Source organism: Pseudophryne corroboree, chromosome 11, assembly GCF_028390025.1.
Source record: "Pseudophryne corroboree isolate aPseCor3 chromosome 11, aPseCor3.hap2, whole genome shotgun sequence".
Lineage (NCBI taxonomy): Eukaryota > Metazoa > Chordata > Amphibia > Anura > Myobatrachidae > Pseudophryne > Pseudophryne corroboree.
Window position 1 is genome coordinate 130622356 of NC_086454.1, and position 27488 is coordinate 130649843.

General features: G+C 44.3%; 1 pseudogene; it reads left to right on the forward strand.

Moving 5' to 3' along the window:
* Window positions 1-27488, forward strand: part of LOC134969095 (sulfotransferase 1 family member D1-like) — a 286533-nt pseudogene that overhangs the window by 212075 nt on the left and 46970 nt on the right.

Genomic DNA, 27488 nt, shown 5'->3' on the forward strand with positions numbered 1-27488 from the left:
TATATATTATAATAATAATACAATTATGGATGGACGGACTGCCTGCCGACTGCCGACACAGAGGTAGCCACAGCCGTGAACTACCGCACTGTACACTGGTTGATAAAGAGATAGTAGTATACTCGTAACAACTAGTATGACACTATGACGACGGTATAAAGATTAAAGAATGGAAAAAAAACCACGGTTAGGTGGTATATATTATAATAATAATACAATTATGGATGGACGGACTGCCTGCCGACTGCCGACACAGAGGTAGCCACAGCCGTGAACTACCGCACTGTACACTGGTTGATAAAGAGATAGTAGTATACTCGTAACAACTAGTATGACACTATGACGGTATAAAGAATGAAAAAAAAACCACGGTTAGGTGGTATATATTATAATAATAATACAATTATGGATGGACGGACTGCCTGCCGACTGCCGACACAGAGGTAGCCACAGCCGTGAACTACCGCACTGTACACTGGTTGATAAAGAGATAGTAGTATACTCGTAACAATTAGGATGACACTATGACGGTATAAAGAATGAAAAAAAAACCACGGTTAGGTGGTAGGTATATAATAATAAATAATACAATTCTGGTCGGACGGACTGCCTGCCGTGTGCCGACACAGAGGTAGCCACAGCCGTGAACTACCGCACTGTACACTGGTTGATAAAGAGATAGTAGTATACTCGTAACAATTAGGATGACACTATGACGGTATAAAGAATGAAAAAAAAACCACGGTTAGGTGGTAGGTATATAATAATAAATAATACAATTCTGGTCGGACGGACTGCCTGCCGTGTGCCGACACAGAGGTAGCCACAGCCGTGAACTACCGCACTGTACACTGGTTGATAAAGAGATAGTAGTATACTCGTAACAATTAGGATGACACTATGACGGTATAAAGAATGAAAAAAAAAACACGGTTAGGTGGTAGGTATATAATAATAAATAATACAATTCTGGTCGGACGGACTGCCTGCCGTGTGCCGACACAGAGGTAGCCACAGCCGTGAACTACCGCACTGTACACTGGTTGATAAAGAGATAGTAGTATACTCGTAACAATTAGGATGACACTATGACGGTATAAAGAATGAAAAAAAAACCACGGTTAGGTGGTAGGTATATAATAATAAATAATACAATTCTGGTCGGACGGACTGCCTGCCGTGTGCCGACACAGAGGTAGCCACAGCCGTGAACTACCGCACTGTACACTGGTTGATAAAGAGATAGTAGTATACTCGTAACAATTAGGATGACACTATGACGGTATAAAGAATGAAAAAAAAACCACGGTTAGGTGGTAGGTATATAATAATAAATAATACAATTCTGGTCGGACGGACTGCCTGCCGTGTGCCGACACAGAGGTAGCCACAGCCGTGAACTACCGCACTGTACACTGGTTGATAAAGAGATAGTAGTATACTCGTAACAATTAGGATGACACTATGACGGTATAAAGAATGAAAAAAAAACCACGGTTAGGTGGTAGGTATATAATAATAAATAATACAATTCTGGTCGGACGGACTGCCTGCCGTGTGCCGACACAGAGGTAGCCACAGCCGTGAACTACCGCACTGTACACTGGTTGATAAAGAGATAGTAGTATACTCGTAACAATTAGGATGACACTATGACGGTATAAAGAATGAAAAAAAAACCACGGTTAGGTGGTAGGTATATAATAATAAATAATACAATTCTGGTCGGACGGACTGCCTGCCGTGTGCCGACACAGAGGTAGCCACAGCCGTGAACTACCGCACTGTACTGTGTCTGCTGCTAATATAGACTGGTTGATATTTAAAGAGATATTAGTAGTATACAACAATACTATACTGGTGGTCAGGCACTGGTCACCACTCCTGCAGCAAAAGTGTGCACTGTTAATTAATATAATTGTACTCCTGGCTCCTGCTAACAACCTGCAGTGCTCCCCAGTCTCCCCCACAATTAATTATAAGCTTTTAATTTATACATTGATGACTGTGCAGCACACTGGGCTGAGCTGAGTGCACACAGACTGAGTCACACTGTGTGACTGACTGTGCTGTGTATCGTTTTTTTTTTCAGGCAGAGAACGGATATAGCAGAGAGAAGTGAACGGATATATTATATTAAATAAAAGTTAACTAGCAACTGCACTGGTCACTGACTGTGGTAAACTAACTCTGTCTGCGACTCTGCACAATCTCTCTCTATCTAATCTATCTATCTCTATTCTAATGGAGAGGACGCCAGACACGTCCTCTCCCTATCAATCTCAATGCACGAGTGAAAATGGCGGCGACGCGCGGCTCCTTATATAGAATCCGAGTCTCGCGATAGAATCCGAGCCTCGCGAGAATCCGACAGCGTCATGATGACGTTCGGGCGCGCTCGGGTTAACCGAGCAAGGCGGGAAGATCCGAGTCGCTCGGACCCGTGGAAAAAAAAGTGAAGTTCGTGCGGGTTCGGATTCAAAGAAACCGAACCCGCTCATCTCTACTCCTATCCACTGAGAGCAAACACGGTATAAATTAAAAATTTAATTGTATTATTTTATTTTAAGTATTTTTAAAAGAATGCTTCCTAAGGTGATTGGACCAATATTGATGCAAAATGTAGTTACAATTATTGTTAGTGATGAAAAGATAAAGTGTTGTAATTAAGGTTAGAAATATAGGTTATGAGATATGGGTACATCTCCAATGGTGGGGCACCTGCTTGTGAACAGGACTTGTTCTGTGCATGTGCAGAACGGATCCTGTGTTGCCACATGCAGTGCCCCCTGAATCACAGCCTGTCAATCAGGGCGGGTGTGGCTAGGCAGATTCCTGAAAACTGCTTAACTGATTATTCATTGCGGACTGATCCGTTTTTATATCTGCAAACATTCATTTTAGAAGATTGCGTCTTTTTGCCTTCAGCAATCATTAATTATGACATTATGCGTGTTAATTCCATTTGCCTTCAAAGGTAATTACCAGCTTATGGCTCATCTACATTTATTCTTATCTACCCAGTATTTATATCTGGAATTATTGGTTTTATATTGTTTTGCCTTCAGAAGTTATTTAGTAAACCACTCCTATGTGCAATTATGCTTTCAGAGGTAATTTTAGCTGATTGCTGAGAATTCTATTTTATGTGCGCTATTCAATTGTGGATTGCTTTACTTAACTGTGACATTCAGACATCGTTATAAAATGTTAAATATATAATTAGTTATCTATTTATATAATATCTATTTTTGGAGTGTTGAAAAAACTTTCACTATATATCTGAATCACCACATTGTTCATTTATACATCCCCAACCAGAGGATTTACATAAAGCTATGTACAATAGGTAGCATTCATTTGTCATACTATATTACGTCTATACTATTATTGTTTATCTGTGGAATTAGGTAATTCCATTTTGGTGAAATACAGCGAGCTATTGTAGAGTAGCGCCTTGGAGGGACAAATTTTATTATTTTACAGTATTGAATTCAGTAACGGTCTCAATTCATCATGCTTACAAATGATTTCTTCAGAGGGAAATAATTGACATGGATATAAAGAGTAATAATACTCCAAATGCCTCTTATTGTTTTAGTCATTTTTTCAGTACAGTATAAAAACTGAAAGACACATGGGTGTTGACAGGTCCACTGTAAATTGTATTAATTGCTTGTACTGTATCTCAGAATCATTTAAGCAAGACGAATTATACTTGAAGCGAATAGAAACGATTATATTAAAATAAACTTTTTTTTTCTGCAGAATAAAAACAATGGACATCCCTTCACTTCAGATGTTGGCTCCTGTGCATGGGATCCCAATAGGGATAGAAATTGCAAAAAATTGGGAGCATGTGGAAAAATTTCAGGCAAGAATTGATGATGTGGTCATAGCAACATATCCCAAAGCTGGTAATGCTCTGCTTAAGCTATTATATTACATTATGTAGAAAGATTATATAAGAGTTATTGATCGGTAATATGAGTGGGTTGGGGCTGAAATGGTGGCAGTTGGGATGTTGGCAGTCAAAATACCAACCACGGCATCCCGATTGTTAGACTCCTGACAGGGATTGGGAAACAATGCTAACTAAGCCCCCCTAAACCTCTAACCCTTCTCCCCCGCAGCCTACCCTTAACCCTCCCCAGTGATGCCTAACCCTAAGCCCCCCTTCCCACAGCCTAAACCTAACCTTTTCCCCCTACAGCCGAAACCTAATCCTCCGGGCGGCCGGGAAGGGGGGGGGGGGGGTGTTCCTAACCGTAACACCCCCTCCCTGCAGCCCAAAAAAAGGTCCAAAACTCCATATAGATTGTAAGTCTACAAGCAGGGCCTTCCTACCTCTTTGTCTGTCTGTTTTTACCCAGTTTTGTTCTATTACTGTTGTTCCAATTGTAAAGCACAACGGAATATGCTGCACTATATAAGCAACTGTTAATAATAATAATAATAATAATAATAATAATAATAACTCCCATTATCGTACCTAGGCCATGTTAATAACTATGGGGCAGATGTATTTACCTGGAGAAGGCATATGAAAGTGATAAACCAGTGATAAGTGCAAGGTGATAAACACACCAGCCAGTCAGCTCCTAACTGTCAATTTGCATATTGGAGCTGATTGGCTGGTGCGTTTATCACCTTGTACTTATCACTGGTTTATCACTTCCTTATGCCTTCTCCAGGTTAATACATCTGCCCCTATATTACTTAATCATTAAAGTGAACAAGATCGTGGCTAACATAAATGGAAAAGGTTCTAGAAAGAAAAGTGAGTAGTGGCACATAGTACCAGTTACTTTCAAACTTGAATTAAATCCTATGTGTTACCATTGTACAAGTTACTAGTAATGTCACATCTTGAATATATACCACTGTTTGCAATTTAGGGATAGAGGAAAGTGCTATATGGTTAAGAGACACACTACCTAAAAATAAAAGCAACAGAAGTGTTAAATACTAAAAGACGTTAACAAACTACATATGTTTATTTCGGAGAAAAAGCACTGTAATAGTGAGTGACCTAATTAATATGACTAAATATATTCAAAGTCAAACACAGTTTTGGTACCAAGGAGTATACAGAGGCTAGGGGTTAAAAATTGTCAATAGAAAAAAAAGACAGTTTCACCATTATTTATGAAGGGGTTCTTTACTGTAAGGGTGACTAAGTTGTGTCATTACTTACTACAAAACAGACAATTGCTAAACTGCATTAAGTTACAGAAGAATTGGACTTGATACCTCAAGACTTCATAAAACTTGGTGCCAAATGGTTGATGTCCAATGGTTTTGTCACTGCCTCACCGGTATGATCTATACATCTATAGTCACTGCCTCACTGGTTATGTTTGGTCTGTGCTATACATCTATAGTCACTGCCTCACTGGTTACAGTCTGTGCTATACATCTATAGTCACTGCCTCACCGGTTACGGTCTGTGCTACACATCTATAGTCACTGCCTCACTGGTTATGGTCTGTGCTATACATCTATTGTCACTGCCTCACTGGTTATGGTCTGTGTTATACATCTATTGTCACTGCCTCACTGGTTATGGTCTGTGCTATACATCTATAGTCATTTCCTCTTCGGTTATGGTATGTGCTATACATCTATAGTCGCTGTCCCACCTGTTATGGTCAGTGTATACATTTATAGTCACTGCCTCACCGGTTACGGTCTGTGCTATACATCTATAGTCACTGCTTCCCCGGTTATGGTCTGTGCTATACATCTATTGTCACTACCTCACAGGTTATGGTCTGTGCTATACATCTATAGTCACTGCCTCACCAGTTACCATCTGTGCTATACATTTATAGTCACTGCCTCACCAGTTACTGTCTGTGCTATTCATCTATAGTAGAGATGAGCGGCTTCGGTTCCCTGAGATCCGAACCCTACCGAACGTCCCTAACCGAGTTCGGATCCGAGTCAGGCTCGGGTTTTCCCGCCTGACTCGGAAACCAGAATGAGGCAAAACGTCATCATCCCGCTGTCAGATTCTCGCGGGGATTGGATTCCATATAAGTACCCGCACATCGCTGCCATTTTCACTCCAGTCTCGGAGAGTGTAGTGAGAGGACGTGTCTCCGTCCTCATTGTCTGTGTGGGAGGGAAAGTGGGGTGGTGATTCCAGTGCTGTCTTGTGCTGCTCAGTCCAGTGTAGTATCTTATGCTGCATCAGTCCTGCCAGTCATAGTGGTGGTGTCCTCCGCTGCTATATATATCCCCAGTGCTGCTGTAGTTTTGCTATGTTGTTGGTGTATAATTCCAGTGATATTGCCGTATAATTCCTGTGATACTGGCGTATAATTCCTGTGATGCTGGCATATAATTCCAGTGATATTGCCATATAATTCCCGTGATACTGCCGTATAATTCCCGTGAAACTGCCGTATAATTCCTGTGATACTGGCGTATAATTCCAGTGATATTGCCATATAATTCCTGTGATACTGGCGTACAATTCCTGTGATACTGGCGTACAATTCCTGTGATACTGGCATATAATTCCTGTGATACTGGTGTATAATTCCAGTGATATTGCCATATAATTCCAGTATTATTGCCGTATAATTCCAGTGATATTGCCGTATAATTCCTGTGATACTGGCGTATAATTCCTCTGATACTGGTGTATAATTCCAGTGATACTGCCGTATAATTCCTGTGATACTGTCATATAATTCCAGTGATACTGACGTATAATTCCAGTGATATTGCTGTATAATTCCTGTGATACTGGCGTATAATTCCTGTGATACTACCGTATAATTCCAGTGATCCTGCCGTATAATTACAGTGATCCTGCCATATAATTCCTGTGAACCTGCCGTATAATTACAGTGATCTTGCCGTATAATCCCAGTGATCCTGCTGTATAATTACAGTGGTACTGGCATATAAGTACAGTCCAGTGATACTGCCGTATATGTCCAATGATACTGCCGTATATGTCTATTAATACTGCCATATATGTCCAGCGGTACTGCCGTATAATTCCAGTGATCCTGCTGTGTAATTCCAGTGATCCTGCCGTATAATTACAGTGCTACTGGCGTATAAGTCCAGTCCAGTGATACTGCCATATCTGTCCAGTGATACTGCCGTATATGTCCATTGATGCTGCCGTATATGTCCAGTGGTACTGCCGTATAATTCCAGTGATCCTGCCATATAATTCCAGTGATCCAGCCATATAAGTCCAGTGAGTGATGCTGCCGTATAATTACAGTGGTACTGGCATATAAATACAGTCCAGTGATACTGCCTTATATGTCCAGTGATACTGCCGTATATGTCCATTGATGCTGCCGTTGTCAAAGTCGGAAAATATCATGCTGCACGTTGCCATATATTCACCCCATGCACTTGCCCGCTGCACGTGCACATTCTCTCCCGTGCGTGCGCATATTCGCAGTTGCGTAATGGAGCTTCTACGGCCGTGCGCATTGGCGCGTGGTATGTGCATTTACGGTAGAGTTTGTGTGCGTCTAGCGGGCGACTCAATCGTTACATAGTAAATCCAAATAGTATGTTTTATAGGTAATGTTCCCCTTAATAATAACTGTAAGTTTGTTTATTGTAACTGGTCCCTGGACAGAGGAATTCCTCTTTGCATGATACGAAGGGTCAGACAGGGTTTGAGCAGTGGTGTTTGGTACCTAACTAAAGAACATTTTATTAGAAACAATCCGGTGCTGGTTAGGTAAAGATTAATCGCTCCTGCGTATAGTTATGTCTATTAGTAGTTTCTGGACATTTACTATATTTGCGGTTCATTATCCATGCGGCGGGAATCCTGAGATTCCCTCCCACCTGAGCAGTTCAATATAGTCACAGCCCACCTGTTCAAACTAACCTATGACCTTTTGTTATAGTGCGAGGAGACATTCCTGTGTACAATGAACAATGAGATTATAGGACCCTTTGTAGTGCACTGTATATTGTGTATATAAGGGTCACTGTCCCCAGACCGGCCAGTACTCTCTCTCATCAACATTTATCTCTGATAATTGGAGGACTGGATCCGGTTGCGCTAGCGAGTGTTCCCCGTATGGTATGTTTCTCTGTGGCCACTTTGTTACCCATGTAATGTTAGCCGTTCATTCTTAGTCTATGTATTTGTGTGTGTGATTGTGCCGCTATTGTATATTCACGTGTAGTTATTCTGTTAGATATTTATGTTAGCCTGTAGTGTATGAACTGTTAACTGTTTTTCCTTTTTTACTTAGCTAAATATTGTTAGTAAAGGTGTTGGAACCTTAGCAAGGTATTGTGTGTTTATTACATTGCTGAGGGTAATCGGAGCGTTTCAATCGCTCAAGCAGCTTTTATATTAGCAAGGTTAAGCAGTGTTATATCGCTACAATATTTCAGTAGTAAGGTTTACAGTACAAACTCAATCTTTCAGTGTGTTGCATACAAGGTTTACTGAGTGTCATCCCGTGAGCATCTGCGCCGCTCGTGTTCCCCTCGGGGTCAGACCGACACAAATGGGGTCACACCCATCAGGAATATTGCAATGCACTGTCCCTGGTCCCGAGCAGAATTAAGAACAATTTTGTCTGAATTCCCTGATCCCAGAAAAGATTTAGCCGCATGTCAGAGGTTCATTAAGGACCTGGGTAACTCCACTGAACCTAACAACAAAGATTGGCGGACACTACTGCGGGCATGCCTGCCCTCTAGTATTGACCCTGTGAAATTTATAACTGACTGTAAATTAGACGAAGAGGTACTCCTTACGGATGAGTATAATCAAGATAATGTAACCAGAATCAATCTGCAGCTGGGAATAAACTTCCCAGCTGTGGTAAAATGGAACAAAATTTTCTCCATCAAACAAATGGAAGGAGAAACTGCCTCTGACTATTTCCACCGGGCACTGGAGGAAATGGCTAAATATACTGGGATTGTGGACATTGAGGCAAATATACACCATAGAGAGGTAGCGGTGTCCGTCTTGATGGACGGTTTAAAGATGGTATTAAGGAATAGGGTACAAACCACTCACCCTAACTGGAGAGGCATGTCGGTGGCCGCCTTAAGAGAGACTGCTGTTGGGCACGACAGGAACATCACAAGACGCAGGGAGTCACAGAGTGATAAACTGATGGCTATAAGTATCCAAGCCCTTACAACAAGGCCGCCTCAGTCTAAATCTCAGACCCCTGGTGGTAAGCCGTATATGGTAAAATGTTACAATTGTAGCAGGGAAGGACATTTTGCACGTAACTGCACCAGTAACCCACACAATGCATATAAAAACCCTAGACAACGACATGACATACGAGATTGGGATCAAGGACCGCAGAGACGGAGTTATGAGCCACACGCAGGGGAAACAAGAAGGTATCCCCCAAGAAGAGACTGGCAAGTCTCTGATAGTTCCCATTTACCCGCTTCGCAGGTAATGGCTGCCAGCGCAATGCAGGGAGGTCACCACGCACCATAGGGGTGGGGCCACACCTGTAATCTGCAGCCAGTGAAATTAATTGCGAGCCTTGGAAGTGAACCCGAGGTCACAATTGATGTAGCTGGTAAATCTCTAAATTTCCTTGTAGATACGGGGGCGGCCAAGTCAGTGATAAATTCGACCGTGGGCATGAGAACCACTGGTAAAACATTTCCAGCCATGGGAGTAACAGGAGTAGTGCGACAATATCCTTTAAGCAAACCAGCAGAGATTACGATAGGGCCTTTGCACACCAAGCATTCTTTTCTGCTGGCTGCATCGGCTCCGACTAATCTCCTAGGGAGAGATTTACTGTGCAAAATGGGATGCGTCATATATTGTACTCTTGAAGGTGTGTTCTTGGATATACCCGAAAACCACGCTCAGGAAGCGCAGGATATGCTAGACTCCCCAATAAGATTAATGTCACACACTGTTATTGTAAATAGGTGTCCGTCCAAGGTAGAAGAAATGACTTCCCAGATACCGGAGTCACTTTGGACCAAGGACGGACAAGACACTGGATTAATGGCAAATGTAGCCCCAGTAGTTGTGCAAGTAAAAGATGGTAGGACAGCTCCAAAAATCCCACAATATCCTCTGAAGCCAGAGGTGGAGTTAGGAGTTTACCCTGTAATAGAGCGCTTGCTACAACAGGGCATTCTGGTAAGGACGTCCAGCACTGCCAATAGTCCCATCTTCCCTGTTAAAAAGAGTGGGGGGAGGGGTTACAGATTAGTGCAGGATCTAAGGGGGATCAACAAAATAGTTGAGAGTCAATTCCCTGTAGTGCCAAATCCAGCTGTCATCCTTATGCAAATCCCTCCCACTGCCAAATTTTTCACTGTTATTGACCTCTGCTCCGCCTTCTTCTCGGTACCTCTGCACCCTGACAGTCAATACTTATTCGCATTTACTTACAGAGGAGTTCAGTACACCTGGACTCGCTTACCACAAGGTTTCATAGATAGTCCAAGTATTTTCTCACAGGCCCTGCATGATTGTTTACAGTCTTTCCAACCAGAGAGTGGATCAATATTGATACAGTATGTAGATGATTTACTGCTGTGTTCAGATTCACTGGAAGCGTCCCTGAGAGATACGAAACAACTCCTGTTTCATCTTTCAGACACAGGACACAAGGTTTCCAAGGACAAGTTACAATTATGCCAGACCCGTGTGAAGTATTTGGGACACTGTCTAACACAAGGACTGAGACACCTTACCGCTGATAGAATTCAAGCAATTCGTGACATGACCCTGCCACAAACCCAGCAACAGATTAGAACGTTTTTAGGAATGTGTGGGTATTGCCGTAACTGGATCCCAGGTTTTTCCATACTGGCCTTGCCTTTACAGGAGATGGTCTCCTCAAACAAACCTGATCAGATTTCGCACACGGACGAGTCTGAGATGGCATTTGAGAGACTTAAACAGTGCCTAACGCAGGCACCAGCATTAGGTATGCCAGATTATGGAAAACCCTTTGAACTGTACGGAACAGAGAGTGCTGGGTGCGCAGCAGGTGTCTTAACCCAGAAGCATGGTGATGCCAGCAGGCCGGTAGCCTACTATAGCGCTCAGCTAGATACGGTAGCGCGATCCCTCCCCACATGCTTGCGAAGCGTTGCAGCAATAGCATTGCTAGTAAGTAAAAGCGAAGATGTAGTACTAGGACACAACCTCACAATTCATACACCACATGCAGTGTCAGCTTTACTGAATTCTGCCCAAACCAGACACGTCTCATCAGCGCGGTTTACAAGATGGGAATTGGCATTGATGGTCCCCGTAAGGAGATGCAGCGCATTAAATCCTGCAACGTATCTCCCAGGTGTGCCTGGACAGGCACAAAGGGTGGAGGATGAGAGTGATGGTGAAGGAGGATTTAGTAAGGACAGCGACACACATGATTGTATGGAATATTTGGCCCAAAATTTCACGGCAAGGCCTGACATCAGTGACAACCCACTGGAAGATGTAGATTTTACTTTCCACACTGACCGTAGTTGTCACAGACAGACGGACTCGGGAGACTTGTGTACTGGATACGCAGTCGTAGATGACCAAGGTACCATAGAAGCGGAACCGCTAGACCCACCACACTCAGCACAAGTTGCTGAACTGGTTGCCCTAACCAGAGCATGCGAATTGGCTAAAGGCAAGTCAGCCAATATCTACACAGATTCTAGGTACGCCTTCGGAGTAGTCCATGATTTCGGGGCCCTATGGCGCCTCAGAAATTTCATGACGGCAGCCGGCACACCAGTAGCGCATGCAGCCCACATCAAAAGACTTCTAACAGCGATACAGGAACCCGACAGAGTGGCTGTTATCAAGTGTAAAGCTCACACGTATAGCCAAGACCCGGTATCACTTGGTAACAGCCGAGCAGACGAAGCTGCTAAATCAGCAGCCGGTAACCCTATACAAACAGACAGTACACAACTAATGGTATTTAATACTGTAAACACACAGAAATTATGTGAAATGCAAAACTTGTGTTCCCCACAGGAAAAGGCAGTTTGGAGGTCAAAAGGATATGGCCAGGAGTCCTCAGGACTCTGGACAGATGGACAGGGTAAGCCAGTGGCACCCAGTGCATACCTTCCAAGTCTAGCGGAAGCGGCACATTGGCTGACTCATCTAGGCAAAGAAGGAATGTGTAAGTTGGTAAGAGCTTATTGGTGCTACCCAGGATTTTCTTCCCATGCGAGTAAAAGAGCGATGACATGTCTCACCTGCTTGAGGAAGATTATCGGAAAGGCAATACCAACAGAGCCATCCCATATCCCTCCGACAGATGGCCCTTTTCAGGTAATACAAATTTATTTCATACAATTGCCACCTTGTAGAAATTTAAAGTATGTATTGGTCTGTATTGACGTGTTCTCAAATTGGGTTGAAGCTTTTCCCGCGGCCACAAATACCGCTGTGTTTACTGCAAAGAAAATTGTGCAGGAATTTGAGTGCAGGTATGGTATCCCTAGAATCATTGAGAGTGATAGGGGTACCCATTTTACAGGTGAAGTCTTTCAAACAATGTGTAAGTTGATGGGAATTAATAGTAAGCTGCACACTCCGTACCGCCCCCAGGCGAGTGCGAAGGTGGAAAGAGTAAACAGCACTATTAAAAACAAATTAAGCAAGGTAATGGCTGAAGCAGGATTGTTGTGGCCCGAAGCTTTGCCAATCGTATTATACAGCATCAGAACCACTCCCAGGTCCCCTCTTAATCTGTCTCCCTTTGAAATTCTGTTTGGTCGACAACCCCATGTTATGATTAACCCCCAGGATGATTTGAAGTGTAACAATGAAGTAACCGTAAAGTACTTTATTAAGATGAGTAAGCAATTGAGGAATCAGAATGATAATCTAAAGTTGGTGATTCCTGATTTGCCAGACAATAATTGTCATGACATTGAACCTGGGGATTATGTAATGATACGGAATTTTCTACGCTCAGGTTGCCTTATTGACAGATGGGAAGGACCATATCAAGTCTTATTGACCAGCACAACAGCATTGAAGGTTGCCGAGAGAGAGACTTGGGTCCATTCGTCTCATTGTAAAAAGGTCGCTGACCCAGAGAGGTCCCGTGATAAAGAACAGATGGTAGAGGTTGTATCACTAGAGTGTCTGTTCCGGGAAGATTGAGACGACACCTGAGCGCTGAGAATAATAAGACCGGAGGCGTTTGTCGAGCCAGATTTCTTTTTTCCCTTTTGTTATTTTCTCCAGTTCCCATCTCCCTCCTATTCTCCTTCCCCCTTCTTATTTGTCCCCTTTTACTCCTCTAAGATGGACTTGCCCCAAGAGACTGTGATCCGGATTTTCCTGTTGACCATGATGTTGACCAGAGCAGACTGTTTCGGTGAGAGTACCATGGAGGTCGAGAAAGGATCGGGAATGGGTTCTGATGACCAGGATGGAGGCGTAGATTTCCAAGAGCAACATAATCTCCGAGTAAAGGCGAGTATCAGAAAACGATCTGGTAGCATTGACAATAGAAGGAATTGTGAAGGATTGTTAGCTGAAGAGAACTGCATCTGTAGGCATTGTGACAATATAGTTGAGGATGGGTGCATCAAGAAATGTCAGTCCAGTTTTAATATCCACATGGACCGGCATCCATTGAGTGACTATCACTCCTTAGTGGGTAAAGTGTTAAATCAGACAGACTGTTGGGTATGCTCTCAAGTACCTCAAGGTCATAGCAAACCAGGACTAGTACCATTCCCTTTAACGGTAGGAGAGGTACTTGAGTTAAGTGGTGGGAGGCCGGTGGACAAGAGGTTTAATATCTCTAGTCCTCCTAGTTTGAAGCTCCACCAGTATCATGTGGATAGGTCTTTAGTATGCTTTAACATTTCCAATCCCCGAAAGCCGGGAAATTGGGAAGTGTCATGGAGTAATCAAACGATGACATTTTCATATAGAGCCGATAGAATGCCCATAGACACAGAACTTATACGCCAGATAGCCGACCATGGAAAATATTTCCAGTATAGGTATACTCTAGGAAGTAGGACCATGCGAGTTGGAGAAGTATCACCAGGATACTGTGCACATATCGTACAACCTGATACGTGTACTAGACAGATGGGAGAGTTAGGGTTAGGAGATTTCACATGGAAAATTTGTAACATGGTAATGTCATACTCCGTCCCATATGTTCTCCCCGATGATGCATATTTCATATGTGGGAGAAAGGCGTATAAGTGGCTTGCCCCAAACTCAGAGGGATTGTGTTACAGTGGAAAAGTACTGCCTGAAGTAATGACTGTATCCCATAACAAAATGAAAGACATTCACCGCGGTGCCCAAGCTCCTTATACTCACACTCATTACGAGCACATCGTTAAACGGCACCTGATAGAGAGGACAGAGCACTCGGCCTCTGATCTGATCCATGAATCCACTGGGATTCAATTCCTACTCACGTTAGATATCACTCGTACCGCCAGAGGAGTGATAAATTATAAATATATATCTGCGCTTGCAAATTTATTAGACAATATCACCGAAATGTATGACGACACATTCAGGTATACTGGGAGAGAGTTACAAGCCTACAAAACAGAGCTGGTTCAGCATAGGATGATTCTCAATTATCTCACAGCAGTGACAGGCGGGTATTGTGTTACCCTAGCAACTCAATATGGAATAAAGTGCTGTAGGTACATTACAAACAGCACGGAGGACCCAGCCGAGGTCATAGACCAAAAGATGGATGACATTCTACAATTAAAGTGGGAGTTTCGAAGGAAACACAATCTCACACTCGCTGCTGTGGGTAATGAGCTGACCAGTTGGGTGTCATGGTTGAACCCACGAAATTGGTTCTCTGGTTTAGGAGAATGGACCCAAGGTATTATAATGGACGTAGGGAAATTTCTCTTGTGTATTCTGGGAGTCGTCATATTGGTTGGCCTGATATTTAGATGCGTTCGGACTTTAACGAAGTGTAAAGGTAGTACCAGAGTGATGAGTCTGAGGAGCGAGGACACTGTAATAACAACAACTAATTTGATTTATGACCCAACGATAGAGACAATGTTGTGATGAAAATGTGATTCCACGGTCCGTTTCTTTCACCCGTTTCTCCTTTGTTTTCCTCCAAGGTACAAAGACATCCGCTTGGAAGAAGAATTTGACAACCTCTTTTATACAGACCATTGATGGACTATGCCACAGACCCCCCATATCCCTAGTGACTTTAACTTTTACGATAGCCCAATACCTTAGAGACTGTAACTTTATGGACAATGGAACAACTTTTGCTCGCTATTTACAGCAAAATCACCGAGAGATATCGGACAACACGTACATCAAGACAAGACATCAAACAAGACCTCAATCGGCGACTGTTTATTTAAACTCACATAGTTTACAACTGCATTTATAACAATTGTTTCTTATCTTCACCTCTACAACCTCCAGGTAATGACACACATAGTCGATAGGGAATATAGACACATATATCAGCATTCACATGTTCTCCCCCCTTCATGTATCATCAACTAAATGTGCTCCCCATTTGTTGCAACCAAAAGCCGAAAAGAGCTCGGTAGAGTTTGACAGCCCATCCACAGATCCCTGACACGGGATAAGAAGGATTCAAATGTATACTTCGCAATACCTCGAAGCTTGATTTAAAACACGTACGGCACGATGATACATGACCCCTCAAACATGGATTCATACACACATGCTTCTACTATCTCACTAGGTCATACCTTTTTCCCACCTTCTCCTCTCCTCCCTTTACCCAATCATAAAAAGGTATTTACATGATGACATATATTTTTCTTTTTTTGAACTGTTTTAGGAAGTGGCAGTTATTGATGACTGCCAAAGGGTGGACTGTCAAAGTCGGAAAAATATCATGCTGCACGTTGTCATATATTCACCCCATGCGCTTGCCCGCTGCACGTGCACATTCTCTCCCGTGCGTGCGCATATTCGCAGTTGCGTAATGGAGCTTCTACGGCCGTGCGCATTGGCGCGTGGTATGTGCATTTATGGTAGAGTTTGTGTGCGTCTAGCGGGCGACTCAATCGTTACATAGTAAATCCAAATAGTATGTTTTATAGGTAATGTTCCCCTTAATAATAACTGTAAGTTTGTTTATTGTAACTGGTCCCTGGACAGAGGAATTCCTCTTTGCATGATACGAAGGGTCAGACAGGGTTTGAGCAGTGGTGTTTGGTACCTAACTAAAGAACATTTTATTAGAAACAATCCGGTGCTGGTTAGGTAAAGATTAATCGCTCCTGCGTATAGTTATGTCTATTAGTAGTTTCTGGACATTTACTATATTTGCGGTTCATTATCCATGCGGCGGGAATCCTGAGATTCCCTCCCACCTGAGCAGTTCAATATAGTCACAGCCCACCTGTTCAAACTAACCTATGACCTTTTGTTATAGTGCGAGGAGACATTCCTGTGTCCAATGAACAATGAGATTATAGGACCCTTTGTAGTGCACTGTATATTGTGTATATAAGGGTCACTGTCCCCAGACCGGCCAGTACTCTCTCTCATCAACATTTATCTCTGATAATTGGAGGACTGGATCCGGTTGCGCTAGCGAGTGTTCCCCGTATGGTATGTTTCTCTGTGGCCACTTTGTTACCCATGTAATGTTAGCCGTTCATTCTTAGTCTATGTATTTGTGTGTGTGATTGTGCCGCTATTGTTTATTCACGTGTAGTTATTCTGTTAGATATTTATGTTAGCCTGTAGTGTATGAACTGTTAACTGTTTTTCCTTTTTTACTTAGCTAAATATTGTTAGTAAAGGTGTTGGAACCTTAGCAAGGTATTGTGTGTTTATTACATTGCTGAGGGTAATCGGAGCGTTTCAATCGCTCAAGCAGCTTTTATATTAGCAAGGTTAAGCAGCGTTATATCGCTACAGTATTTCAGTAGTAAGGTTTACAGTACAAACTCAATCTTTCAGTGTGTTGCATACAAGGTTTACTGAGTGTCATCCCGTGAGCGTCTGCGCCGCTCGTGTTCCCCTCGTGGTCACGAGCGTCCGCTACGCTGTTTGCGTAGCATTACGGTCGTCGGCCGCCTATAGCGTGCTCGACACCAAGCGTTAAGCTGTGAGCGAGCGTGCCGCATGTGCGACTCGACCACGGCTGAGCGCCTGCTACGCTAAGTGCGTACCCTTACGGTACCCCATACGCCAATTGAGTCTCTTACCCATATATATTGAATTTTATAAGGTAATAAATCGGCATTATCACCGTATATGTTCAGTGATACTGCCGTATATGTCCAGTGATACTGCCGTATATGTCCATTGATACTGCTGTATATGTCCAGCGATATTCCAGTGATCCTGCCATATAATTACAGCGGTATGTCCAGTGATCCTGCCGTATAATTACAGTGATCCTGCCATATAAATCCAGTGATCCTGCCGTATAATTACAATGGTACTGGCGTATAAATCCAGTCCAGTGATACGGCCGTATATATATATATATATATATATATATATATATATATATATATATATATATACCCTGTTGCAAAGCAGATTACTGAGGCCATAACAACTATGCTGGTGTTAGATGCGCATCCGGTATCTGCCATTAGTGCAGAGGGATTGCAGTGCCAACACTAGATGGGCCAGATGTTTGTGCCGCACACTTGTGTTGCTTAGCTTAGTCATACAGCTACCTCATTGCCCTCTTTTACTTCTTGGTATGATGTGCTGTTTGGGTACTATTTTTTTAAGTGCCCTCCTGTCTGACACTGCAATGCCACTCCTAGATGGGCCAATTGTTTGTGTTGCTTAGCTTAGTCATATAGCTACCTCATTGCACCTCTTTTACATCTTTGCATGATGTGCTGTTTGGGGCATTTTTTATATCTGCCCTCCTGTCTGACACTGCATTGCCACTCCTAGATGGGCCAGTTGTTTGTGTCGCTTAGCTTAGTCATACAGTTACCTCATTGCACCTCTTTTTCATCTTTGCATGATGTGCTGTTTGGGGCCTTTTTTTATATCTGCCTTCCTGTCTGACACTGCAGTGCCACTCCTAGATGGGCCAGGTGTTTGTTGCGCACACTTGTGTCGCTTAGCTTAGTCATACAGCAACCTTGGTGCACCTCTTTTTCAACTTTGCATCATGTGCTGTTTGGGGCATAGTTTTTTAAAGTGCCATCCTGTCTGACACTGCCGTATAAGTCCAGGGGTACTGCTGTAATAGTCCAGGCATACTGACTTATAAGTCCACCAATTGCAGATTTTTTGAAAAATGACAGGGGCGCAGTGGTGTCATGAGGAGGGTGCGGGGGGTGCCGGCCGCACCCGGGTGTCACCCTTCAATGGGGTGACACCAAATAGAGCAAGGCACCCGCATCCCTTTCCCATCTACACATGTCTGCGGCGCCATCCACACCCACTTCTCCCCGCTGTCACTGTCAGACAGTACAGACCCAGCCGCGGCGGAGTGTTGCAGGTGGAGATGTGTAACTTTGTCAGCAGGGGTACGATCTTAACTGCAGTGTTTGGATCCAGTCCCCGAAAGGCTCAGAGCTGGAGAGAAGCCCCGCCTCCTGTCCGCACAGCTCAGTCTCATTGATGTTGGATTCCTGACGCCGGGGCTGGGCACTACATTGTCTATGTTTTTCCCACAGAGCCGCGCCGCCAGTGTGAGGCAGTGATCCCTGGCAGCCACCTTACAAACACCAGGCTGCCAGATCCCAGCAGCTGCCAGAGCGGAGGGATTGCTCAGAAGGCTGCTGTGTATTAGTGCAGTGCTGCAGCCAGTGCGCGGGGTCAAGCTTTGACAGGAGCAGCAACCCTAGGTCAGTGCTCCCTGCCAAGTGTCCCCCACCATTACTGCCCCTCATCCGAGTGTCTCCCACCCTGCCCAGTGTCCCCCACTATTACTTCCCCCCTATCCCAGTGTCTCCTACCCTGGTCCAGTGTCCCACACCATCACTGCCCCCATCCCAGTGTCTCCCACCATTACTGCTCCCCATCCCAGTATCTCCCACCCTGCCATGTCCCCAACCATTACACCCCCCATCCCAGTGTCTCCCACCCTGCCCAGTGTCCCCCACTATTACTGCCCCCATCCCAGTGTCTCCTACCCTGTCCAGTGTCCCCCACCATCACTGCCCCCCATCCCAGTGTCTCCCACCATTACTGCCCCCCATCCCAGTATCTCCCACCCTGCCATGTCCCCCACCATTACTCCCCCCATCCCAGTGTCTCCCACCTTGCCCAGTGTCCCCCACCATTACTGCCCCCATCCCATTGTCTCCCACCCTGCCCAGAGTCCCCCACCATTACTGCCCCATCCCAGTGTCTCCCACCTTACCCAGTGTACCCCATCATTACTGCCCACCCCCCATCCCAGTGTCTCCCACCCTGCTGGGTCAGTGTCTCCTCCTTTCCCTCCCCAACCAGCCCACTGCACTCCTCTCACTGCTCCTGCACCTCGAAAGCCCCCAGCCAGTATAGTCACAGTGTCCCCTCCTCATGCACATCAGCGTCCCCCTCCCACCCCATCTCGCTCCCCCTTCTTCCCATAGAGCCCAGTTTCTCCCCCTACCCTTCCCAACCTGCCAACTGCCCATCTTAACTGCTTCCCTGCTAGAACCTCCAGCCAGTCCAATCACAGTGCCCCCTTATTCAATGTAGTGTACCCCTGCCATCACCATTTCACTGCCCACCTTCCCATCAAGCCCAGTGTCCCCACATCGTACTGTCCACCCATCCAGCCCAGTGTCCCTACATAGCACTGCCCCTCCCCATCCAGCCCATTATCCACCTATATTGTATTGTATTGTATTCTCCCTGTCATATACAGTATATCAGTGTATGTATTGGGATTGGGGCTGATATGCCGGCGTCAGGATCCCAGAAGTCATCATATCAACCCCGAGATTCCGGCCACCAGAGTACCGGCAGGGGAGGGGGAACGAGTGCACTCACGGACTCGGTTGCTCTCTGCGCTCGCCACAGTCGTGGACACCCACAAGTAGGAATAGGCCCTATTATCCGGCATTCTGGCTGGTGGCATTGTCAGCGGTCAGGATTCCAGCGTCGGTATCCTGACCGCCGGGATCCCAACCACTGGCATATCAACTGCATCCTTATGTATTGCTGTGTTGTGTGGGCCTTCTCCTCACTGCCGCCGCCCTCCTTTGCACCACCACTGCCCAGGGCCTTCTCTTCACCACCGCCAACTACAGCACCTTCCGCTGCTCAGTAGGTATGGTTACCCTGCTTCCCTATGTCGCCGTTGTCACTCTCCCTGTCCCTGCTATCACTTTCCCTGTCCATATGTCCCTGCTGTCACTCTTATGGTCTCTATGTCCCTGCTGTCACTCCCTGTCACTCTCCCTGTCCCTGCTGTCACTCTCCCTGTCCCTATATCCCTGCTGTCACTCTACCTGTCCCTGCTGTCACTTTCTGTGTCACTCTCCCTGTCCCTGAATTTTGGCTCATACTGTGTGGAATAATGTGAATTTCGGCTCATACTGTGTGGCGTAATGTGAATTTTGGCTCATACTGTGTGGCGTAATGTGAATTTTGGCTCATACTGTGTGGGGTAATGTGAATTTTGACTCATACTGTGTGGCATAATGTGAATTTTGGCTAATTCTGTGTGGCATAATGTGAATTTTGGAGCATACTGTGTGGCAAAATGTGAATTTTCGGCGCATGCATAATTACAAGTTTCACTTTTCCAAACCCCCACTACAAAATTTCCACTTCTACCACTGTGTATATATATATATATATATATATATATATATATAGATAGATATAGATATGAGTCCATAGAATAGGCGGCACTCGGAGACTGAGAATTAATGAAAGCCAAAACCCCGCAGGGTGTGTTTATTGAAACAGTGATGTTTTGGGGAGAGTTTCCCCTTCTTCAGACTCTCCCCGAAATGTCACCATTTGAAACTGTTGAGTTTAATAATTTGGTCATTCAATCTAATTTGCATAACTTATGTAAATGTTATTACATTTATACTGTGTATATTATTAGCTGTTTATGTTGGGTGTGGTATGCTTGACCGGCAATCAGGAGCCCGGCGGTCAGCTTACCGGAGCCGGGACCCAGGCAGTGGAATCCCGGTGGGGGGCAAGTGCAGCAATCCCTTGTGGGCTCGCTGCGCTCACCGTGCTGCGGGCTCTGTGTCTCACTGCGGTCACCACAGGTTCTATTCCAACTCTATGGGTGTCATGGACACCCACGAGTTGGAATAGTTCCTGTTGGTCGGCATGCTGACCGTCAGGATTGTGAGAGAGCGGGATGTATGGGGAGGTCATGTGACCGTCAGTCTCCTGACTGCCGGTCACATCACTACATCCGGTTTATGTTACTACTATTGCCATTGCATTCAGTGATATACAGAAATTATGATTTATAAGTAAAACTAGTACAAAAACATTACTAAGGGTTCCGTGTGGTGTGATACGGAAGGAGGTCCATGGGGTGACACCATGAGTTACCATACCGGGTGACACCAACCCTAATGACGCCTCTGCAGGGGCGTGCAGGAGATTCAGTCAGTGGACTGAAAAATTGCGGGCCACTTTCAACATTCAGCCATTGCATGCCACTACTAGATGGGCCAGGTGGTTGTGTTGCTTAGCTTAGTCATACAGCAATGTCTGTTCACTTCTTTTTCTTCTTTGCATCATGTGCTGTTTGGGGCCTATTTTCTAAATCTGCCATCCTGTCTGACACTGCAGTGCCACTCCTAGATGGGCCAGGTGTTTGTGCTGCACACTTGTGTCGCTTAGCTTAGTCATACAGCCACCTCGGTGCAACCTTTTGGCCTAAAAACAATATTGTGAGGTGTGAGGTGTTCAGAATAGACTGGAAATGAGTGGAAATTAATATTATTGAGGTTGATAATACCGTAGGATCAAAATGACCCCCAAATTCTGTGATTTTAGCTGTTTTTATGTTTTTTTCAAAATCATCCAGATCCAAAACCAAAACCAAAACACAAAAGGGTGGTTTTGGTAAAACCAACCCAAAACCAAAACACGAGCTGGAAATTAGATTCAAAACCAAAACACAAAACACGAAAAGTGCCAGCCACACATCTCTAATCTATAGTCACTGCCTCACTGGTTACGGTTTGTGCTATACATCTATAGTCACTGCCTCACTGGTTACGGTCTGTGCTATACATCTATAGTCACTGCCTCACTGGTTACGGTCTGTGCTATACATCTGTAGTCACTGCCTCACCGGTATGGTCTGTGCTATACATCTATTGTCACTGCCTCACCAGTATGGTCTGTGCTATACATCTATAGTCACTGCCACACCGGTATGGTCTGTGCTATACATCTATAGTCGCTGCCTCACCGGTTATTGGGGGTCATTCCGAGTTGTTCGCTCGCAAGCTGCTTTTAGCAGCTTTGCACACGCTAAGCCGCCGCCTACTGGGAGTGAATCTTAGCTTATCAAAATTGCGAACGAAAGATTAGCAGAATTGCGAATAGACACTTCTTAGCAGTTTCTGAGTAGCTCCAGACTTACTTGGCATCTGCGATCAGTTCAGTCAGTTTCGTTCCTGGTTTGACGTCACAAACACACCCAGCGTTCGCCCAGACACTCCTCCGTTTCTCCAGCCACTCCCGCGTTTTTCCCAGAAACGGTAGCGTTTTTTCACACACTCCCATAAAACGCCCAGTTTCCGCCCAGAAACACCCACTTCCTGTCAATCACATTACGATCACCAGAACGAAGAAAAAACCTCGTAATGCCGTGAGTAAAATACCTAACTGCATAGCAAATTTTCTTGGCGCAGTCGCACTGCGGACATTGCGCATGCGCATTAGCGACTAATCACTCCATTGCGAGAAAAAAATACAGAGCGAACAACTCGGAATGACCCCCATTGTCTGTGCTATACAGCTACAGGTATGTGTGTGCTATAAATTTCAGTTGTTATATCTCATATTTGTTACTGGACGCACCCCATGAAATTCAGGATAAAAGTAAAGTGAATAGTTTCTCATCTATACAGGTTATTTATTAAATGTTTATGAATGGAACACTTGGAGTTTTACAATACTAATCAATAAATCTGTATACTAAGGCAATATATATTAAATAACATTTGGTAGTTAAACAAAGACAATCTATATTTTAAAAAGTTTCACAAGTTTAGAACAGATTCCATGACTTCAGTAGCATGAAGGACCTACAGTACTCCTACACTTTGCCAAATATAAGTTTCCTCCCTTGTTTCTGATAACCTCTCTGAACATGCTGCATAGGTTCAGCGCAGCTGTGTGTTCTTGCTGAACATGAAGTATCAGGATCTGCATGAGGCATTTCTGCATCATGGTAGACCTAAGATCTATTTTCAGATAGCAAAGTGTGTTAAAGTTGTGCTCGATGTCACAGCTGAAGCGGGCACAGTTATGACAAGCACCCGAGAGTAATACCACCTGCTGGAGAATGGCTTTCGTCGTGTCAGACTCCTTGGTGAGCTTCTCAGCGAAAACCTTTGCAGGAGGTGGGTGTTTTGCCAGGCAGTTTCTTCAACAGGAGTGTATAACTTCATGGGAGCGGGGGCAAGACAAAGTCTTAGTCCACCCAACAGAAATCATGGGGTGGGGGGGCAACGGCTCTCTCTACCTCCCCACCCCCTCCCGGTTCCTATGTCCCTGGGTGGATGACAGTGTGATACAGCAAATTATAAATAATTATTGTTTTTATCTGCATTCCTTAATTTTTTCTGTTTTTTTTTAAGGAACTACATGGATGAGTGAAATTGTGGATGTGATTTATACTGGCGGAGATCTTGAAAAATGCCGCAGAGATGCCATATATAATCGTGTACCATATCTGGAATTACAATTTCCTGGAATGCCTTCAGGTAATCCAACACACCGTTAGACAGTGACTTCCACAATATAAATGTCATTAACATAATTTATCGGTCACTAAAATACACAGCCTTATAACTATTCTACTTTAACAGAATTTTCTTTCATTTACTAGGTGTACAACAACTTGAGGCCACCCCATCTCCAAGACTTGTGAAAACGCATCTCCCCATTCAGCTAATGCCAGAATCCTTTTGGGGAAAAAAGTCAAAGGTAGCTACAAACTCCAAATTCAGTACGCTGCCATCTGTACTAAGGGCCTAATTCAGACCTGATCGTAGATGTGCTAAATTTAGCACAACTATGATCAGCTTCCCTGACATGCGGGGGGATGCCCAGCACAGGGCTAGTCTGCCCCGCATGTTTGGCTCTGCCCCACCGCACAATTACAAAAGTATCGCACATCGGCGATGCTTTTGTACTTGACGAGTAGCTCCCTACCAGCGCAGCTCCTGCGCGTTGGCAGGGAGCTACTCGTCGCTGTCCGGGTTGCAGCAGCTGCGAGTGACGTCAGGCAGCTGCCATGGCCCGCCTCCCGGTGCCCGGACCGCACCCCTAAAACGGCGACCAAATGCCGCTGGTCCGCCCCCTCCCGCCCAGCGACCGCCTCTGTCTGTCAATCAGGCAGAGGTGATCGCAGGGCTGAGACGCAGGGCCGTCTTTTCCTATGGGCTCAATGGGCTCTTGCCCAAGGGCCCCAGGTGTAAAAGGGCCATAGGCTGATAGCTGAGGGTCCCCTCTTTCCAGGGGTACCAGATTTTTGAAAATCGGCTCTGGGGAACCGGAGATATCCGACTTCAAAGCATTGGTCCCCATCCAAGCCCGTTAATTGCTCTTACCAGCCAGATATCTTTGTTTATTTCTCACTTAGAGTTGTTCTGAGGGTATACTCCAAAAGCTGGAACTCTCCCATTTCAGTGGACACTGGCAGCTTGTCTCTACTATGCCCAGAACCAGAGATATCAGCCTTCCATCAGCTGATCCCTTCTCCAGCTCCACACGCTAGGTATGCTGTTTTATATTTTTGTTGGTGGATTGCTCTGGCTCCTGAACTCTGATCCCCAAGTCCCCAGTACCTGCTGAAAGGTGGGACTCTCTAGTTATTTTTATCCCATTAAAGCTAAGAAATCTCTTTCGAGGAACTGGAGATATCTGCAGTCAAACAAGCTGCCCTCCCACCAGAAAATGATGAATATTAAGCCCACTCCACTATCCACCCCTCCCCTGTGTATTAAACACCCCCTACCACCCTGGAAGTCATGTACCAGAGCCCATTCATTCAGCACAATGTCCCCTTCTACAGTTTAGTGTTCTCCCTCCCACCACATCTGTGCAGTAAAGGAGTCATTAGCAGAAATTATTTTTCCAGGTCCTACATGCTGTGCGGAAGATAGAATACCCCCTACCACCCGCGGGACATCAAAGCTGCCACTGATAGCACCCCCCACCCACGCTGATGGGTGGGTAGGGGCCCCAGTGCATTGCTGTGCCCAGGGGCCTACACTGTTGTTAAGACGTCTCTGCTGAGACGGCCGTCAGCTGTCTGGCATGTGCAGTTCAGACCTGATCGGCAGGTGTGCGTAAACACACAGCAGCTATCAGGTCTGAATTAGGCCCTAAGAGTAACCTTTGTATGTGAAGTGTTACCTTGCTGGCATATAGTACTGTATATAATACCCTGGGTGCCAAGTTAAACGATCTGCCCAAATGCAGATAATGCTGTTGCCATTTTGCAGTGAAAGCCACAGCAATTCAGGATCTGATGAATATCCTGTAGCTACATGAGCACAAAATTAATTTACTGCAACACCTAGAACACTGAAGTTTTTTTTATTTATTCAGGACTGTATTATTTATATTGATACTGTATGTATCTTGCATCCACTAAATTGCTGTACTGAAACTGTTCTAACAGGTTTCACCCCAAAAAAATCTTACTAAGGGGATATTCAATTGCACCAGACCTATCAAATTGGCAGGGATTACTCTGTGCATGAATCCCTGATGTTGGACTGAACCTTGCAGCTTCATGAGCTGTAAGGTGAAGTCCGTGAGAAAATAGCAAAATTGAGGGTTCATGCATGTGGAAAATTATGGCGGAATCAGTGGGTTTCCGCATGGTAATCCCTGATTTTGGGCATGGGAAAAAGACTATTTTATTGAGTGTTTGAAGCTTTAGTTTACAATTGGCAATGTGCACCTGGAAATCTGATTTGGAAGCTGCAAAAAGTGTAAGATTAAAAGTATAGGAATAGTCACAGGGGGAGATCAATCAGCTCTGGTCATTTTTCAAGCACAACCTGTAAAATGACAGTTAGGAGCTGATTGATTGGTACTTTATCTCTCTCCACTGTACATCTCCCACCCCCCAATCTCCTCTTGCTCAGTACTGAACTGGTGCAAAATTCAAGTGTGGTGGAAATACTTCCACAAGGTAAGGAAAGCGCCTCAAAATGTGATCTGTCCAGCACTATATCTAAATTCTATCTCAACCAGATGAACACTTATTTTGCACTGCTCAACAAAACTACAGTAGGTGCATTTGCTCCATGTTTTGCAAGAAAACCCCTCATTCTGCCAACTCTCCCTCAGCCTTTACAAACTTCCCTCAGCCTCCACAAATGCTACAGGGATGCTCCACAATCCCGCGTAGATTTGTAGACGTATGCACGCTGGTTTCCTGTAATAGACATATTGTATGGTAGAAATTTACTAAAGAGCAATTAAAAAAATAATAATTACGCATTACTATTAAGATTCTTACTTGTAAAGAATAGAACCCATGCTACTTCTCACGCAGAAAAAAAAAAAAACCACCAGAAAAAATTTAAGTGCTTGTGACAGGCGAGATAGCTATGAAACCCTGCTGTTAGAGCGATCTGCCCAACCGGAGGATGAGGCGGGATATATATATTTATTATGGGGGCAGTCATTTTGCATTGACTAAGGTGGAAAAAACCTCTATAATTAACTTCTGGTGGTATTTAATCAAATATTAGGGGGCAAAACTAATGAATAATTAGTATAAGCTCATTATTATTTCATTATTACTATACAAAGTTACAAATATTAAACAACTAATTGGGCTAATAAATAAATGTGGGGAGATATATCAAATCTACTAAAGAATAAAGAAGTTGATAATAGCAACCAATCAGGTTCTACCTATCATTTAAAAAAGGTACTTGATAAATGCTAGCTAGAATCTAATTGGTTTCTATAATCAACTTGTCACATTTAATCTTTAGGTTTGATACATTGCCCCCTATTTGGACATATTCTCCTACATGCAGACAGAGTTCTATGCGGCTCTGCTGCCAGACCTTCTGTATTATACACTTGCTTATATACCCAACATCATTATCAGTGTACACGTGCACCAACCCTATTACAGGTGCAAAAGATTAGTATAAAACATTATGGAACCTAATAGCTCTGCAATTCTTTTGATATGTCCCCTCTGAAATCCACTGTATGTTTGAGCTAAAACACGCAATATACACTTCACAAACTGACTTGTGTTCAACTCTGTATCTGCCCACAGTTTTCATTTTACCTCATCATCATCATAAAATATAAGTGGGTTAAGGTTAGGGTATGTCATCTCAGTTGA